This window comes from Palaemon carinicauda, chromosome 2 (assembly GCF_036898095.1).
Source record: "Palaemon carinicauda isolate YSFRI2023 chromosome 2, ASM3689809v2, whole genome shotgun sequence".
NCBI lineage: Eukaryota > Metazoa > Arthropoda > Malacostraca > Decapoda > Palaemonidae > Palaemon > Palaemon carinicauda.
The window spans coordinates 199,350,410-199,370,409 of record NC_090726.1 but is presented as its reverse complement, the minus strand read 5'-3'; the positions used below and the strand labels follow the sequence as shown (position 1 = coordinate 199,370,409).

At 34.5% G+C, this 20,000-nt stretch overlaps 1 long non-coding RNA gene across 1 annotated transcript in view; it reads right to left on the bottom strand.

Moving 5' to 3' along the window:
• LOC137622924 (uncharacterized) overlaps positions 1-20,000 on the bottom strand; it is a 266,979-nt gene that overhangs the window by 132,855 nt on the left and 114,124 nt on the right. The window lies entirely within an intron of this gene.

Sequence of the window (20,000 nt, the reverse complement as noted above, 5' to 3'; positions counted from 1 at the left end):
CTACTACTTATTCCAAAATAAAAATTATGCTCCTCCTTATTAAAAAAAATAATACTCCTTATTCCAAAACAAAAATTATGCTCCTCCTTACTAAAATAACCTGCTCCTCCTTATTCCAAAACAAAATTATGCTCCTTGTTCCAAAACAACATTAAAGGAACCATATGGAAATCGCTGGCAAAGAAAATCTCTCTTCGGAATAGCCTTGAGTACGAGACGCTGTCTATATCAACCTCTTCTCTTTAGAGAAAAAAAAAAATCTCTGGTGGCAAAAATGAAAATACCACACACACTAACGAGTATCTATATATACAAATATATCTATGTATATCCTACTGACCAGAGTTCACGCCCGAGTGCTTTTTTCATTTTAAATTTACTTCAAAAACAATATATACTAAAAACATCAAAAGGAAAATAGAGAGAGAGCGAGAGAGATTTAGTGTGACCTGCTTTCGCTGTTTTATGTGAATGCAGGCAGAAATAGACTTTTCATATAAGTTGTATCTTTAAAAAGAATCTTTGTTGAAAATTATTCTCTCTCTCTCTCTCTCTCTCTCTCTCTCTCTCTCTCTCTCTCTCTCTCTCTCTTGATATTCAGGATTATTGACAATTATTCTCTCTCTCTCTCTCTCTCTCTCTCTCTCTCTCTCTCTCTCTCTCTCTCTCTCTCTCTCTCTCTCTCTCTCTTTCTTGATATCTTTAAAGCGAATCTTTGTTGAAAATTATTTTCACTCTCTCTCTCTATCTCTCTTGCTATCTTGAAAGATAATCTGTTGCAAATTATCTCTCTCTCTCTCTCTCTCTCTCTCTCTCTCTCTCTCTCTCTCTCTCTCGTCGTATAATTATATCTCTTACTCCTTACATCACTATTGTGTAGATTCTTAGTGTTGTCAGGTGTATGAGGAAAGAGTAGAATGTGTCAAGAACAGGCCAAACTAGTTGGTATGTTTAGGCAAAGAAAAAATGAGCCGTAACCAGAGAGAGAGAGAGAGAGAGAGAGATCCAATGTAGTACTGTCTGGCCAGTCAAAGGGCCCAATAAATTTCTCGCGGTAGTATCTCAACGGGTGGCGTGTGCCTTGGCTAACTTACTACCTTCTGTAACTGTTCTTACAGTATTCAATGTTTTCATAATACTCAGATAGCTTGAAGGTGTCTGGTTTAAGCTCCAGTTTCATAAGAATAGATGCTCACCAGAACGTCAGCTTGGCCAGCACAGTACCCACACTGTGATCAAACTCAGCAGTGGCCTCCCAAGTAAACAGCTTAAACAAGCGGTCATGGGCTGGGATCGATCTGCTGCCTTGTGAATGCTAGGTGTATACGTTCACCACTGTACTAATCAGGAGGCTAGGGCATCGTTACAACTGCAGTCGTAAAGACCAGAAGTTTTGTTATTATTATTATTATTATTATTATTTGGTAAGCTACAACCCTAGCTGGAAAAACAAGATCTATAAGCCCAGGGGCTCCAACACGGAAAATAGCCCAGTGAGGAAAGGAAACAAGGAAAAATAAAATATTTTAAGGAGTCGCATTAAAATAAATATTTCCTATATAAACTATATAAACTTCAACAAACAATTAGAAGAGAAAGTAGATAGAACAGCGTGCCCGAGTGTACCCTCAAGCAAGAGAACTCTAACCCTAGACATTGGAAGACCATGGTACAGAGGCTATGGCACTACCAAAGACTTAAGAACAATGGAACTTGAAAAGTGATAAGTGTTGCTAATCATATTTATAAGGTTTAAAGGTTTAAAAGCTGATCACGAATAGCAGAAGCAAGGAACAGTGAGTGACAATGCCCTAGAGACTGATCAAGTATATGTGTGTTCAGCTCCCAAGCCCTAGCCATCAAGTTAGGACCAGGGTGGGCCAGGTAATGGATGTTGATTCCTTAGTATGTAGACATATAGGCAACCCCAAACCCATATCGTTAGGTCACAAGGATGGTGGGGTTACAGACAATACAAAAAAATAAACTATCTACCTTGAGCGGGTGTCGAACCCTAGTCCAGGAGATCACCAGGCAGTTTCCAATAAACTATTACAAGCCAATTTCAGCATCCCGTAAATGACATATTCACACTATAGTCAATTCTTTTTAGTGAGGCAGATTTGGACCGACTCGCAGGGGTGCCCTATTAGCTCGGAAAAGTTTCCTGATCGCTGATTGATTGGACAAGATCATTCTAACCAATCATTGAGCAGGAAACTTTTCTGAGCTAAAAGGGCACCGCTTCGAGTCAGTGCAAATGCGCCTCATTAAAAAAAATTGATTATAGGTTTCTTAAATACAAATTATGAAATCTCAGGAAACTTTTCCGAGCTAAAAGGGAACCGCCTCGAGTCAGTGCAAATGCGCCTCATTAAAAAAAAATTGAGTATAAAGTTCTTAGATATAAATTATGAAATCTCGAATAAAATATTAATTTCTTTAAGAGTTTTCAGACAATCTACATATAAACTATCTACAGTGAGCGGGTGTCGAACCCCCGTCCAGGAGACCGCGAGGCAGTGACGTTTCCAATAAACTACCAAGTGATTTTTATCAAAGCCAATTCCATCATGCCGTAGATGACATTTTCACACTAGGGTTCCAAGATAAAAATGATAAAATCTAACATAAAAGATTAATTTCTGAAAACGTTTTCAAAAATAAATCTTGCCTAAAAGATTAATTTCTGAAAACGTTTCCAGAAATAAATCTTACATAAAAGATTAATTTCTGAAAACGTTTCCAGAAATAAATCTTGCATAAAAGATTAATTTTTGAAAACGTTTCCAGAAATAAATCTTGCATAAAAGATTAATTTTTGAAAACGTTTCCAGAAATAAATCTTGCATAAAAGATTAATTTTTGAAAACATTTCCAGAAATAAATCTTGCATAAAAGATTAATTTTTGAAAACGTTTCCAGAAATAAATCTTGCCTAAAAGATTAATTTCTGAAAACGTTTCCAGAAATAAATCTTACATAAAAGATTAATTTCTGAAAACGTTTCCAGAAATAAATCTTGCATAAAAGATTAATTTTTGAAAACGTTTCCAGAAATAAATCTTGCATAAAAGATTAATTTTTGAAAACATTTCCAGAAATAAATCTTGCATAAAAGATTAATTTTTGAAAACGTTTCCAGAAATAAATCTTGCATAAAAGAATTTTTGAAAACGTTTCCAGAAATAAATCTTGCCTAATAGATTAATTTCTGAAAACGTTTCCAGAAATAAATCTTGCATAAAAGATTAATTTTTGAAAACGTTTCCAGAAATAAATCTTGCATAAAAGATTAATTTTTGAAAACATTTCCAGAAATAAATCTTGCATAAAAGATTAATTTTTGAAGACGTTTCCAGAAATAAATCTTGCATAAAAGAATTTTTGAAAACGTTTCCAGAAATAAATCTTGCCTAATAGATTAATTTCTGAAAACGTTTTCAGAAATAAATCTTACATAAAAGATTAATTTCTGAACGTTTTCAGACAAATCTAAATATAAACGTTGCTTCGCCCAGCATATCCATTCAAAACATCTTATCCTTTTGATATGTGGATCCCAGAAGCAGTTTCTTGTTCCACATGGCAGGATTCTTAAAGGAGACGATTTCAATCTCTCTAAATCCTCCTACTTTAGTTCAAAATATACCTCGGGGCTTAAACCTCGGTTTTCGGTATCTTCCTTACACAAGCAGGTCCCAGAATACTTCTCTCAGAGATCATCAAATGCATTTTAGGGAATCTCCTTTTTGATGGGATTACTCATACTCATATATTATACCTCCGTCTTCGGTGCAACTTATGTTTAAAGGTCACTCATGAGTGGCAGAGATAAGGGACAGAGTTATCTAGAAGGTCACTCCTGAGTGGCAGAGATAAGGGACAGAGAGTTATCTAGAAGGTCACTCATGAGTAGCAAACATAAGGGACTGAACAGTTATCTAGAAGGTCACTCGTGAGTGGCAAAGATAAGGGACTGGAGAGTTATTTAAAGGCCACTCATGAGTGGCACAGATAATGGGCAAGACAGACATTTAAAGGTCACTCATGAGTGGCAGAGATAGATTATTATTATTATTATTATTATCATTATTATTACTAGCTAAGCTACAACCCTAGTTGGAAAAGCAAGGGCTCCAACAGGGAAAAATAGCCCAGTGAAGAAAGGAAATAAGGAAATAAATAAACGATGTAAGAAGTAATGAACAATTGAAATAAAACCTTTTGAAAACATTAACAACATTAAAACACACATTTGATATATAAACTACAAAAATACTTATGTCAGCGTGTTCAACATAAAAACATTTGCTCCAACTTAGAACTTTTGAAGTTCTACTGATTCAACTACCCGATTAGGAAGATCATTCCACAACTTGGTAGCAGCTGGAATAAAACATCTAGAGTACTGTGTAGTATTTAGACTTTAGGATGGAGAAGGCCTGAATAATACGGCAGGACAGTCATATAAAGGTCACTCAAGAATGACCCACACAAGGAACAGGAACAGAAAAGGATCTAGAGACCAAGCTAGGACCTGGGAGAACCAGATAATGGTTGCTGATGACTCGGCTGGTGAGAGTCATGATAACTATTGAGCATAAGCAGGACTCGAACTCCCAACCAATAGATCGCGAAACACGGATGTTTCCAAACACCATAAACACAAAAGTAACTAAGAATTTTTTTTAAAACCCAATACATAAAAGTTTATAGATCGCTTTTTAATAACTTCCAGACTTTAACTAGATACAATCCTGCTCTCTCTCTCTCTCTCTCTCTCTCTCTCTCTCTCTCTCTCTCTCTCTCTCTCTCTCTCTCTCTCTCTCTCTCTCTCTCTCTCCATCACACATTTAGTAGCAAGGCCACCCCATTCAAGTACTCAGCTTTGGCCCACCACAGTTGACTGACCACCAAGTAGTACTTGACTACTTAGGTTAACAGACTCGGTGAATTGATTGATTGGTTGATTGATTAAAAGTTTTCAGGCAACCCAAACTCATTTTACCAATTACAAACTCGAAAAGGTTTTAGAAGCAATTCTCAAAACGCCATAGAATTTCTGCTGACCTAAGCAAAAATTACCGAACATTCACCAACTATTTATTCTCTTGCATCATTCAACATCAACTCTTTACTATCCTTTTTCAACATAACTTGAAAAATGCTCAAGCGTTCGGCAAAGAAGTGTATCACCTATAAGCCTAAATATAATATCTTCATTTACATTCAGTTTTATGCGAATTATTTTTTAGTTAGAAATAACTTATTCCCTCTTTCATGCAGAAATTAATATAGTATGTATGTATGTATGCATATATAAATATATATATATATATATATATATATATATATATATATATATATCTATATACATATATATATATATACACATACATATATATATGTATTTATATATACACACACACACACACACACACATATATATATATATATATATATATATATATATATATATATATATATATATATATATATATATATATATATATAATGTTATGTTTCCATTATACACCTTAACTTTTTTATAGGGGTTTCTCCCTTTTGAACTGCAGTACAGAATGGCCTCCCTCGCCCCGATGGAAGAGCTACCAAACACACACACGCACACACACATTTATACATATATATATATATATATATATATATATATATATATATATATATATATATATATATATAACACCAAAGAACATTTATAAATATAAATTTCAGTAGCGTCAATTCTTTCCTAAAATAGGTCTAAATGAGAGAGAGAGAGAGAGAGAGAGAGAGAGAGAGAGAGAGAGAGAGAGAGAGAGAGGAGAGAGAGAGAGAGAGAGAGAGAGCATCTATAGTTATGATCGAGTAATCAGGTGTCTTGAAGAGGGGAGACTTATGTAGCCTCGAGGGAGCTATTATCCTTCATGACAAAAAAAAAGGGAAAGTGGGGAGAGATAGGAATGAGAGGAGAGAGATAGATATATAACTGAGGGGAGAGAGGTAGGAGGAGGAGAGAGGGCTAAGACTGAGGGGAGAGAGGTAAGAAGTGAGGGGAGAGAGGTAAGAAGTGAGGGGAGAGAGGTAGGAGTGAGAGGAGAGAGGTAGGAGTGAGAGGAGAGAGGTAGGACTAAGGGGAGAGAGGTAGGAGTGAGGGGAGAGAGGTAGGATTGAGGGGAGAGAGGTAGGAGTGACAAGAGAGAGGTAGGAGTGAGGGGAGAGAGGTAGGAAGTGAGGGGAGAGAGGTAGGAGTAAGGAGAGAGGTAGGAGTGAGGAGAGAGAGGTAAGAGTGGGAGGAGAGAGGTAGGAAGTGAGGGGAAAAGGTAGGATTGAGGGGAGAGAGGTAGGAGTGTAAGGAGAGAGGTAGGAGTGTAAGGAGAGAGGTAGGAGTGAAAGGAGAGAGGTAGGAGTGAGAGGAGAGAGGTAGGACAGAGGGGAGAGAGGTAGAAGTGACGGGAGAGAGGTAGGACTGAGGGGAGAGAGGTAGGTCAGAGAGAAAAAAGGTAGGACTGTGGAGAGAGAGGTAGGAAGTGAGGGGAGAGAGGTAGGAGTGAGGGGAGAGAGGTAGGAGTGAGGGGAGAGAGGTAGGAGTGAGGGGAGAGAGGTAGGAGGGAGGGGAGAGGTAGAAAGTGAGGGGAGAGAGGTAGGAGTGAGAGGAGAGAGGTAGGAGTGAGAGGAGAGAGGTAGGGCAGAGAGGGGAGAGAGGTAGGAGTGAGAGGAGAGAGGTAGGAGTGAGAGGAGAGAGGTAGGAGTGAGGAGAGAGGTAGGGCAGAGGGGGGAGAGGTAGGAGTGAGGAGAGAGGTAGGGCAGAGGGGGGAGAGGTAGGAGTGAGGGGAGAGAGGTAGGAGTGAGGGGAGAGAGGTAGGAGTGAGGGGAGAGAGGTAGGAGTGAGGGGAGAGAGGTAGGAGTGAGTGTGTAGGAAGGGCGTTGACTTATCATAGGATGAAAATGGGTATTGTTCGGATAGAGTGGTTTAAGATCCTCCTTCTTACCGATTACTAATCCGACAAAAGTCGAGGAAATCCTTCTAATAAGAGATAAAAAAAAAAGAACAAAGAGGGGAAAATAATCCTAAAGTTATATAAAAACGAGTCTATCTTTTCCCAAGATTTATATTTTCCAAGTTTTGCTATTTAAGCGACTTTTATGTTCTATACAGAAGGTCTCAACCTACAGACATTCGACTTACGATTATTCGGAGATACGAACACATATGTAACTGAAAATGAGAGAGATGAGATAACGAAATACTATATTAAAAAAATATATCATTTAACACATTAAACAAAACAACATTTGTAATAACCTGATATCTATTTCATATGAAGCTCGGCTATTTGCTGAATTTTGTATTATTATTATTATTACTTGCTGAGCTACCATCCTAGTTGGAAAAGCAGGATGCTATAGGCACAGGGGCTCCAAAAGGGAAAATAGCTCAGTGAGGAAAAGAAACAAGGAAAAATAAAATATCTTAAGAAGAGCAACAATATTAAAATAAATATCACTATATAAACTATAAAAACTTTAACAAAATGAGAGGAAGAGAAATAGGATGTAAGAAAGAATAGTGTGCCCGAGTGTACCCTCAAACAAGAGAAGTTTAACCCAAGACAGTGGAAGACCATGGTACAGAGGCCATAGCACTACTCAAGATTAGAGAACAATGGTTTGATTTTGGAGTGTCGTTCTCCTAGAAGAGCTGCTTACCATAGCTAAAGAGTCTCTTCTACCCTTACAAAGAGGAAAGTGGCCACTGAACAATTACAGTGCAGTAAGAAGAATTGTTTGGTAATCTCAGTGTTGTCAGGTGTATGAGGACAGAGGAGAATCTGTAAAGAATAGGCTAGACTATTCTGTGTGAGTGTGTGTAGGCAAGGGGAAAATGAACCGTAACCAGAGAGAAGGATCCAATGTAGTATTAAGTTGAAGACCTTAAGTACTCTTATTGAAAAAACTAAGGTTAGCATATAATACTTTCATTTCCAAATTCTTTAAATCATGTGGTGACTTGAAAACTGAAAAATAGAAAATTCAACTGTGTTAATATTTTATTTCTATTTACTGGCCTCCTGGCTAGTACAGTGGCAACGCGTACGCCTAGCATTCGCATGGCAGCAGATCGATCCCAGCCGGGGACCGTGAGTTTAAGTTGTTTACTGGGGAGCAACAGTATATTTTTACGGAGAATTTCCGGTTAAAATTACGGTTTTTTTTAAACAGTTCAGTGAGAAAAAGAAATAACGGAAATATATAAACTACACGAGAAGTAATGAATAATAACGTTATGGCCAACATACGCTCTCTTAATTGCATTTACCCATCTTCCTTGCCATGCTTCTCCTGTAATCTGAGTTCGTGGAAAACCCTAATAGCAAAAACGCAGATATTGATGAAAAACAAAAACCCACATTTCACATTCCTCCTTGTAAGTAACCACTTTCGGACCGTGCAATAAGATTGCCCGCTTCTTCGGGAAAATATGGTCTATCAAAAAGTCGAAAGTAGGTAGTAAGTTGACCAGGCCACGAGCCACCACTTGAGATACTACCACTAGAGAGATATTCGTAACTGGCCAGACCTTACTACTGTCACGGATCCTTCTCTCTGGTTACGGCTCATTTTCCCTTTGCCTACATATACACCGAATAGTCTGGCCTAGTCTTTACATATTCTCCTTCTACACTAAAGGGGTTAACTACTGCGCTGTAATTGTTCAGCGGCCACTTTCCTCTTGGTAAAGGTAGAAGAGAGTGTTTAGCTATGGTAAGCAGCTCTTCTAGGACACTCGAAAATCAAACCATTGTTCTCTGATCTTGGACAGTGCCATAGCCTCGGTACCATGGTATTCCACTGTCTTGAGATAGAGTTATCTTGCTTGAGGGTACAGTTAGGCACAATATTTTATCTTATTTCACTTTCTCTTCTTTTTTTTTAAAGTTTTTATAGTATATCCGGTTTTAGCGCACAACGTCTCGAACCCGTGATATGAATAGGAGCTATTTTTTAGAAGCAAAGGAAGAAAAATAAGAGAAGAAACTTAAGATTTAGTGTTTATAGTTTGGTGGATATTATATCAAAAGTATAATTTGAAAGCAGGGTTTTCATTTATCAATTTTGAAAATGAGTTTCGAAGTTTCCAAATATTTTTGTATCAATATTTTGACCTCTATACCCTTCATATTGAATTGTAATTCCATCACACAACCAAATTAGTCCTGAAAAAGAGTCACGAAGTGCTTTGAAACACGTGTCGACATTAAATAATAATTAAGAAACGTAAATGCATTTTTTCTGTTATTCTGAAAAGTGTCTGGTGGACAGTTTGATCAGAGAGAACCATCTTCAATTCCTTAATGCCACCAAGGCATTGTCTATTCATTATGTGTGTGTATATATATATATATATATATATATATATATATATATATATATATATATATATATATATATATTAATGTCTAAGCTAACCCTAATTGGAAAAGCAGAATGCTATAGGCCATATAGTCGCTCAAACAAGGTATATAGCACACTGAAGAAAGGAAATAAGGAAACAGATAGAATAGAGTCCCAAGTGTACTATACTGTACACCTACTTATAATTCAAGATGATTTAAATTAATCTTGGTCGAATATATATATATATATATATATATATATATATATATATATATATATATATATATATATATATATATATATATATATATAAATTATATATATATATATATTTTATATATATATATATATATATATATATATATTTCTACTTATGTACTTAGTATTATTTACTTGTGTATACTAAGAATAAATGCATTCAAATTTACTAAAAAAAAATCCACTATTTCCAATTTCTACCAACTATCTATCACCTATCAACTATCTATCAACTGAAAATCGAAAATAAAATATGTAAAGTTATCCTGCTTTACTTCATATCAGTTGCCAATTCAATTCTTTATCAAGAACTGACGTTTGAACCTTCCCATTTTTTTCGCTTATTCCAACTTCTCCTGTCAAACCTCGAATTCAACTTCCATGAAGACGTTTCATGAAGAATGAAAAGCAATGAAAGTGAATTTATTGCTCTCGTCTAACTTCGCCATTCCATAAAAGCGAGATTTAACACCGTCCTTCTTATGTCAGGACATCAGAATTCATCCTTAAAAGCGCAGTTCTTCATGAAATGCATGAAAGGACAAATGTATATTTCATTATTATTATTATTATTATTATTATTATTATTATTATTATTATTATTTCTTGATAAGCTACAACCCTTGTTGTAACTGCAGGATGCTATAACCCCAGGGGCTCCAACAGGGAAAATAGCCCAAAGAGGATTATTATTATTATTATTATTATTATTATTACTACTACTACTAGATAAGCTACAACTCTTGTTGGAACAACAGGATGCTATAAGCCCAGGGGATCCAACGAGGAAAATAGCCCAAAGAGGATTATTATTATTATTATTATTATTATAATTATTATTATTATTATTATTATTATTATTATTAGCTAAGCTAAAACCCTAGTTGGAAAAGCAGGATGCTAGAAGCCCAAGGGTTCCAACAGGGAAAAATATCCCAGTGATGAAAGGAAATAAGGAAATAAATAAACTATATGAAAAGGAAGGTACAATTAAAATAGAATATCTAGAGAACTGTAACACCATTAAAAAGATCTTTTATATATAAATTATAAAAAAAACCTTTGTATGCCTGTTCAACATACAACACATTTGCTGCGAATTTGAACTTTTGAAATTCAAAACGTATTTCAAGGAGTTGTGAAACGTCTTTAAGGAGTTATCAAACGTTTTTAAGGAGTTATGAAACGTCTTCAACGAGTTATCAAACGTCTTCAACGAGTTATCAAACGTCTTCAATGAGTTATGAAACATTTTCAAGAAGTTATGAAAAGTCTTCAAGGAGTTATGAAACGTCTTCAAGGAGTTATGAAACGCCTTCAAGGAGTTATGAAACGTCTTCAAAGAGTTATGAAACGTCTTCAAAGAGTTATGAAACGTTTTCAAGGAGTTATGAAAAGTCTTCAAGAAGTTATGAAACGTCTTCGAGGAGTTAAGAAAAGTTTTCAAGGAGTTATGAAAAATCTTCAAGGAGTTATAAAACGTCTTCAAGGAGTTATGAAACATCTTCAACGAGTTATGAAACGTCTTCAACGAGTTATCAAACGTCTTCAAGGAGTTATCAAACGTCTTCAACGAGTTATCAAACGTCTTCAAGGAGTTAAATAACGTCTTCAAGGAGTTGTGAAACGTCTTCAAGGAGTTATGAAACGTTTTCAAGTAGTTATGAAATGTCTTCAAGGAGTTATGAAACGTCTTCAAGGATCTATGAAACGTATTTCAAGGAATTATGAAACGTCTTCTAGAGAATAAATCCATAATCGTGTCAAGGTTCATGATAAAAGACACGAGAATTTTTGCATGAAATCCAATTAATTCTTTTTTTCGTTTCGTGAATTAATCAAAGCAATTGATCAGCAAAACAAGTCAGGCCAATATTATGAAATCATCGTGAAATCTTGTCGACAGAAATATGAGGATTCTTATCTTAAGATGAGATTCTTAATTTTAGGATTCCTATCTTAAGATGAGATTCTTAATTTTACGATTGTTATCTTATGATGAGATAATCTTAAGATGAGATTCTTATTTTTAGGATCCTTATTTTAAGATGAGATTCTTATCTTAAGACGAGATTCTTATTTTTAGATGAGATTCGTAATTTTAGGATTCTTATTTTAAGATGAGATTCTTATCTTAAGAGATTCTTATCTTAAGATGAGATTCTTAATTTTAGGATTCTTAACTTTAGGATTCTTATCTCAAGATGAGATTCTTATCTTTAGATGAGATTCTTAATTTTAGGATTCTTATCTTAAGATGAGATTCTTATCTTTAGATGAGATTCTTAATTTTAGGATTCTTATCTTAAGATGAGATTCTTATCTTTAGATGAGATTCTTAATTTTAGGATTCTTATCTTAAGATGAGATTCTTATCTTTAGATGAGATTCTTAATTTTGGAATTATCTTAGGATGAGATTCTTATCTTTAGATGAGATTCTTAATTTTGGAATTATCTTAGGATGAGATTCTTATCTTAAGATGAGATTCTTAATTTTAGGATTCTTAACTTTAGGATTCTTATCTCAAGATGAGATTCTTATCTTTAGATGAGATTCTTAATTTTAGGATTCTTATCTTTAGATGAGATTCTTAATTTTAGGATTCTTATCTTAAGATGAGATTCTTATCTTTAGATGAGATTCTTAATTTTAGGATTCTTATCTTAAGATGAGATTCTTATCTTTAGATGAGATTCTTAATTTTGGAATTATCTTAGGATGAGATTCTTATCTTTAGATATGTAAAAGGTAGGAAAAATTAAGTGCATATCCCAGTCTGCCAACAACCACGAATTTATGAAAATGTCACTAATTTTGTTTTAAACAAATTTCTACTGTCGAGATTTAAAGGTCGCTCATGAATGGCAGATGCAATGGTCAGGTTAATGCTGCTGTATATACATATGATTAGCGCTCAAGCCCCTCTCCAGGAAGCTAGGACCAGGGAGGGCCAGGCAATGGCAGATGCAATGGTCAGGTTAATGCTGCTGTATATACATATGATTAGCGCTCAAGCGCTTCTCTATCAAGCTAGGACCAGGGAGGGCCAGGAAATGGCTGCTGATGACTCGGTTAGTAGACCTATATGCTCCCCCAAAAGTCCATCCAGCCAGGACCAAGGAGTGCCAGGATATGGCCGCTGATGACTCCAGCCTGTAGACCTACATGCTCCCCCAAAACACCCAATTCTATCTCACAAGGATGGTGAGGTTGCAGACACTACAAGAAACTATCGAGCTTGAGCGTGTATCGAACGCCAGTCCAGCAGATAGCCATGCAGGGAACATTCCAATGGGCTGTGCTCAAATATATATATATATATATATATATATATATATATATATATATATATATATATATATATATATATATATATATCTATATATATACATATATATATGTATATATATATACATATATATATACATGAATAAATAAACAAACAAGAAAATAAAATAAAATCTCCTATGTTGGTGTTATATATTAGCTAACCTTAAATCAGAAGCGCCCAAAAATAACAATTATATAATTTATTTTCTTTAAATATTTACAATATATATTTCACTAATACATAATAAAAATGTATTAGTAAAATAATAATGTAAAGTTATATTATCATTTCCTTACCCAGCACACAATTCTTTGCATTACAGTTAAACATGAAATTAATGTATTTTGCGAAACATTTACAGTATCTTAAGAAATTTATTTACAAATTATATTTGAATATTCACAACTACACGTAGGAGTATATACACAAACATGATAAAGTTATATGTAGGTGGAAAATGTCTTACGAAAAAACCGTGTTTGCATGCAAAATAATTCCCTCCTAAATTGAATAAATGATAAAAATATTGTTATGATCTATAGTCCATTTCTTTTAGCGATGCATATTTTCACCGACTCGCGGCGGTGCCCTTTTAGCTTGGAAAAGTTTCCCGATCGCTGATTGGTTAGAATTATCTTGTCCAGCCAATCAACGATCGGGAAACTTTTCCGAGCTAAAAGGACACCGCCGCGAGTCGGTGCAAATATGCATCGCTAAAAGAAATGGACTATAGTAGGTAGTAGGTTGGATAGGGCACCAGCCACTTTAAAGGTTTTAAAGGCCGCTCATGAAATGCAGAGGTAAGGGACAGTGACATTGCCCTATCAAGCAGGACAAGGCTCTAGAGACAGACCATATATCATATGACCAGCGCCCAAGCCCCCTCTCCACCCAAGCTAGGACCAGGGAGGGCCAGGCAATGGCTGCTGGTAACTCAACAGATAGACCTATAGACTCCCCCAAACCCCCCAACCTTAGCTCACAAGGGTGGTAAGGGTGCAGACACTAATGGCACTAGCGAGACTGAGCGGGACTCGAACCCCCGACTGGCAAACAGCAGGCAGAGACGTTACCAATAAGGCCACAACAACTTGTTGCGATACTATAGCTACAGAGTTATGTGTTCCTTTGTTTAGCCAGATAGTACTACATTGGATCCCTCCCTCTCGTTACGGTTCAATTTCCCCTTGCTACACATACACCAAATAGTCTGGCCTACACAGATTCTCCATGGCTTATACACCTGACAACACTGAAATCACCAAACAATTCTTCACCCAAGCGGTTGACCACTGCACTGTAAATTGTTCAGTGGAATCAAACCATCGTTCTCTAGTCTTGGATAGTGCCATAGCCTCTGTACCATGGAAGTAATTACTCAAAAGTCTCAATAAAATATACAATTCATAAATAGTGACATTTTTTAGTAATTACCCCATTTTTAATTTATTATATATTTTTAAAGTATATCAAATGTAGGCTGGCATCACGAACTTCTGTATGGTTGACTATGTTGACGATGTCAGTTCCAGGTCGTTTAGTGATGAAACCAGGTTAGTTTACTTTTTATTTTTTAATAATTCTATGGTTCTTTTTATAATTTTTTACTTGTTTCCCATGTGGCGAATTGTTTTAAATTTTGAAAAAGTAATAGGGGAAACCAATCGTTTTGCATAATTTTACAGAATATGGAAAGAGTGCTCTTGTAAAAAAATACCAATTATTATTATTATTATTATTATTATTATTATTATTATTATTATTATTATTATTAATAGCTAAGCTACAGCCCTAATTGGAAAAGCAGGATGCTATAAGCCCAGTGGCTCCAACAAGGAAAATAGCTCAGCGAGGAAAGGAAACAAAGAAAAAATTTTTTAAGAAGAGCAACAATACTGAAATAAATATCTCCTATATAAACTATAAAAACTTTAACAAAATGTGAGGAAGAGAAATAAGATAGAATAGTATGCCCGAGTGTACCCTCAAGCAAGAGAACTCTAACCCAAGACAGTGGAAGACCATGGTACAGAGGCTATGGCACTATCCAAGATTAGAAAACAATGGTTTGATTTTGGAGTGTCCTCCTAGAAGAGCTGCTTACCATAGCTAAAGAGTCTCTTCTACCCTGACACGGAAGCTAGTGGCCACTGGACAATTACAGTGCAATATAAGAATTGTTTGGTAATCTGTGTTGTCAAGTGTATGAGGACAGAAGGGGATGTGTAAGAAATAGGCCAGACTATTCGGTGTATGTGTTAGGCAAAATGGAAAATGAACCATAACCAGAGAGAAGGATCCAATGTACTACTGTCTGGCCAGTCAAAAGACCCAATAACTCTCTAGGGGTAGTATCTCAACGGGTGGCTGGTGCCCTGGCCAACCTACTACCTTAGTAAAATATTAATATAAGATATGTACATGTAGGTGGAACTAAAATCGTATTATTTCTTTACCCAGCATTGAGAAATCTATGCATTACAGTAAAACAAGAAATTAATGTATTTTATGAAGCATTTCCAGTATTTTCGCTATTTGTTAGCAAAATATAAATGAATAACATGAATATTCAGACTTGCACGAGAGAAGCATGAATATGAACAGCTATATGTAGGTGGAAAATTGCTTACGATAACAACTATTTCCTCTTAAATTGAAGAAAATGATGATAATGTTGTTATTATCTATAAGATAAAGGTATTAAAAAATACCATATTTCCTACAATGTTGAATATTTGCTGTAAAAAACGGTAAAAATCCTTGAATAAATGTTGCCAGGCATTTAACGTTTTAAAAACGGATATATTAACGCAAAGGAGTGATATTCTGGTCACCAGTCCGTAAAAGATAATAAAGTATGGTAGAATTACGGTCGCCGGTATTTCACTGAAATACGGCTGAGAACAGTATATTCTTACGGAGAATTTCCGATTAAATTTACGGTTTTTTTAAGGAGTGTATGATAGATTTGGAATATTTTTACCATATCATAATAACACCTGAACATTTCGAATATATAATTATAGAAGAAAATAATTATCTCAAAAATTCAATAAGCGATCACAATACTTGTATTATCTATAAAATGGGTTGTGGTGGCCTAGTGTAAACATCCTTGCCTGGGGATTTCCTGGACTGGGGTTCGATTCCCGCTCCAGCTTGCTAGCTTCTTGCAGTGTCTGCAACCTCACCACCCTTGTGAGCTAAGAATGGTGGGTATGAGGGAGACTATAGTTCTACCTGCTGAGTCAACAGCAGCCATTGCCTGGCCCTCCCTGGTCCTAGCTTGGATGGAGATGAGGCGTGTGTGTTTGTGTGTGTGTACATATATATATATATATATATATATATATTTATATATATATATATATATATATATATATATATATATATATATATATATATATATATACTGTATATATGTAATGTATACATATATAATGTATACATACATATATATATGCATATATATATATATATATATATATATATATATATATATATATATATATATTGTATACATATATATATATATATATATATATATATATATATATATATATATATATATATATATATATGTATGTATACATATATATATACATACATACATATATCTAAACCTTGGAAGAAAGGTGTTAAATGATACTATATTATATAAAAAAGAAAGGCGTTAAATTCTACTTTTAAAAAAGTCATATTTAAGAAAAAAATATTTCCCCTTTCATAATACAGAGCTGAACCTTTCAAATTCATAATCCATAGAAACTCAAAAAAAATTTCAAATATATAATTAAAAGAGCCATAGAAATCTTTAAAATTCAAAAATGCACATAACTCTAACATGCTCAATTTCTTGGGAACAGAAAAAATCAATAAACTCTACAATAGGAAAAATTAAACTAAGTTTGGCATATTTGAGCAAAAATCGAAATTTGACCATTAAGTTATTCCCGTTTTCTATGCGTCGAAAGTTTCCTTTCCTTAAAGCAAGACGAATTATGTTTGAAGTTTTGAACTTTTCAAAATAAAATTTTAAAACTTCAGTTCATGGGTAAAATATGGAGCATGTTAATAATTATTATTAACGAAATATCGTTAAGGCTTCTGGGTGTGATATGAAAAAGAAAATGGTTGGACGAATATAACTGTATTAATATTTCAGTTTCAATGAATAAAATAACGAAAAAATGGTATATAATTCTGCATTTATATTTATCAGTTTCAAATAATAAAGAAAAAAAATATATAACTCATTTATATTTACTAGTTTAAAAAAGTAAAACTAAAGAAAAAAGTATTTAACTTCATTTACTTACAAGTTAAAAATAATATAAGTAACGAAAAAGTATATAACTCATTTATGTCTACTAGTTTCAAATAATAGAAAATAAAATTAAAAGTATACAGCTCATTTATATCTACTAGTTTCAAATAATAAAAAATTACGAAAAAGTATATAAAATATTTTTATTTACTAGTTCCAATTAAAAAATAACGAAAAAGTATATAACTCAATTATATTTACTAGTTCCAAATAATTTATAAACGAAAAAGTATATAACTCAATTATATTTACTAGTTCCAAAAAATTAAAAAATAACAAAAAAAGTATATAACTTATTTACAGTTATTATTTCCAAATAATTAAAAAATAAAAAAGTATATAACTCAATTATATTTACTAGTTCCAAAAAACTAAAAAATAACAAAAAAGTATATAACTTATTTACATTTATTATTTCCAAATAATCAAAAAATTAAAAAAGTATATAACTCATTTACATTTATTAGTTCCAAATAATTAAAAAACGAAAAAGTATACAACTAATTTACATTTATTAGTTCCAAATAATTAAAAAACGAAAAAGTATATAACTCAATTATATTTACTAGTTCCAAATAATTAAAAAACGAAAAAGAATATAACTCATTTACATTTATTAGTTCCAAATAATATAAATAATAAAAATACGTACAGTATATAACTAAATTTATATTTACTAGTTCCAATTATCAAAATATAAAAAAAAAAACTTTTCCTTCATATAACAAAATATAAAAAAACACAATTCTTCTTTATATTTACTAATTCAAAATAAAATATGAAAAAAAAAAATTATATAACGGCATTTATATTCACTTGTTCAAAATAATAAAAAAGAATAACGAAAATAAATATGTAACATTATATTTATACTTACTAGTTCCAAACCGCGAAACAAAATATAACTGCATTTATATTCACTATTTTCAAAAAAAGGAAAAAAAATAAAAAAACTGAGAAATGAAAAATGTTATACAAGAGCCGGTAGCTCAAAAGAGCTTTGTTCGCAAATCCTGAAACCAAACATCATCTTTACGGTATACTAAAATTTCTGCCATAAAATCGACCCGTTACCCGATGCACGATACATTCCTGGCATTTGATATATCTGAATTTTAGAAAAAATGGACATTTTATTTTCAATCTAAGATCACAAGCGCAAGGGACAGTGATATTGCCCTATCAAGCAGGACAATGCCCTAGAGACTGACCATATCTACATATGATCAGCGCCCTAGCCCCCTACCCACCTAAGCTAGGACCAAGGCACTCATGAGTGGCAGAGGCAAAGGACAGTGACATTGCCCTATCAAGCAGGACAATGCCCTAGAGACTGACCATATATACACAAGATCAGCGCCCTAGCCCCCTACCCACCTAAGCTAGGACCAAGGCGCTCATGAGTGACAGAGGCAAAGGACAGTGGCATTGCCCTATCAAGCAGGACAATGCCCTAGAGACTGACCATATATACACAAGATCAGCGCCCTAGCCCCCTACCCACCTAAGCTAGGACCAAAGCGCTCATGAGTGACAGAGGCAAAGGACAGTGGCATTGCCCTATCAAGCAGGACAATGCCCTAGAGACTGACCATATATACACAAGATCAGCGCCCTAGCCCCCTACCCACCTAAGCTAGGACCAAGGCGCTCATGAGTGACAGAGGCAAAGGACAGTGGCATTGCCCTATCAAGCAGGACAATGCCCTAGAGACTGACCATATATACACAAGATCAGCGCCCTAGCCCCCTACCCACCTAAGCTAGGACCAAGGCGCTCATGAGTGACAGAGGCAAAGGACAGTGGCATTGCCCTATCAAGCAGGACAATGCCCTACGGACTGACCATATATACATATGATCAGCGTCCAAACCCACTCATCACAAAGCTATGACCAAGGAGGGCCAAGCAATGGCTGCTGATAGACCTATATGCTCCCCCTAACCACCCATCCTTAGCTCACAATGATGGTAAGGTTGCCGTGACCAAAGGAACTAACAAGTTTGAGCAGGAATCGAACCAAGGTCTGGCGTTCACAAGTCAGGGACGTTACCACATCAGCCACCACAACCTTCACCCCAAGGTCTAAAGAATACTCTTCTTTACTGAACACTTTTGAATTATTATTATTATTATTATTATTATTATTATTATTATTATTATTATAATTATTATTATTATTAGCATTACGTCCGCCACCTAAGTTGGAAGGAGGTTATGTTTTACCCACTGTTTATGTGTGTTTTGTTTGTTTGTGAACAGCTTCTTGGCCACAATTCTAATCTTGGATTAATGAAATTTGCGGGGATTAACTGTTATTTAAAAAGCTGGAAAATATTAAATTTTTGAAGGTCAAGGTCAAAGGTCAAGGTCAAGCAAAATGTCCAATTCACGTAATCAGCCATACGTTTGGACATCGTTGTCACAGAGACTTCAAACTTGGTTCATATTTGAGTGTATGAAAATCCACGCCAAATAATACATGTTAAAGACAAAGGTCAAGGTCAAGATCGAAAAATAAGCTGCCGCAGCGGGGTTCTGCGCTCTACTGAGTGCCCCTCTACAGTAGTTATTTTAATTATTAGCTAAGCTAAAATCCTAGTTGGAAAAGCAGGTTATAAGCCCAAGTGGGAAAATGGCCCAGTGAGGAAAAGAAATAAGGACGCAGGTAGAATAGT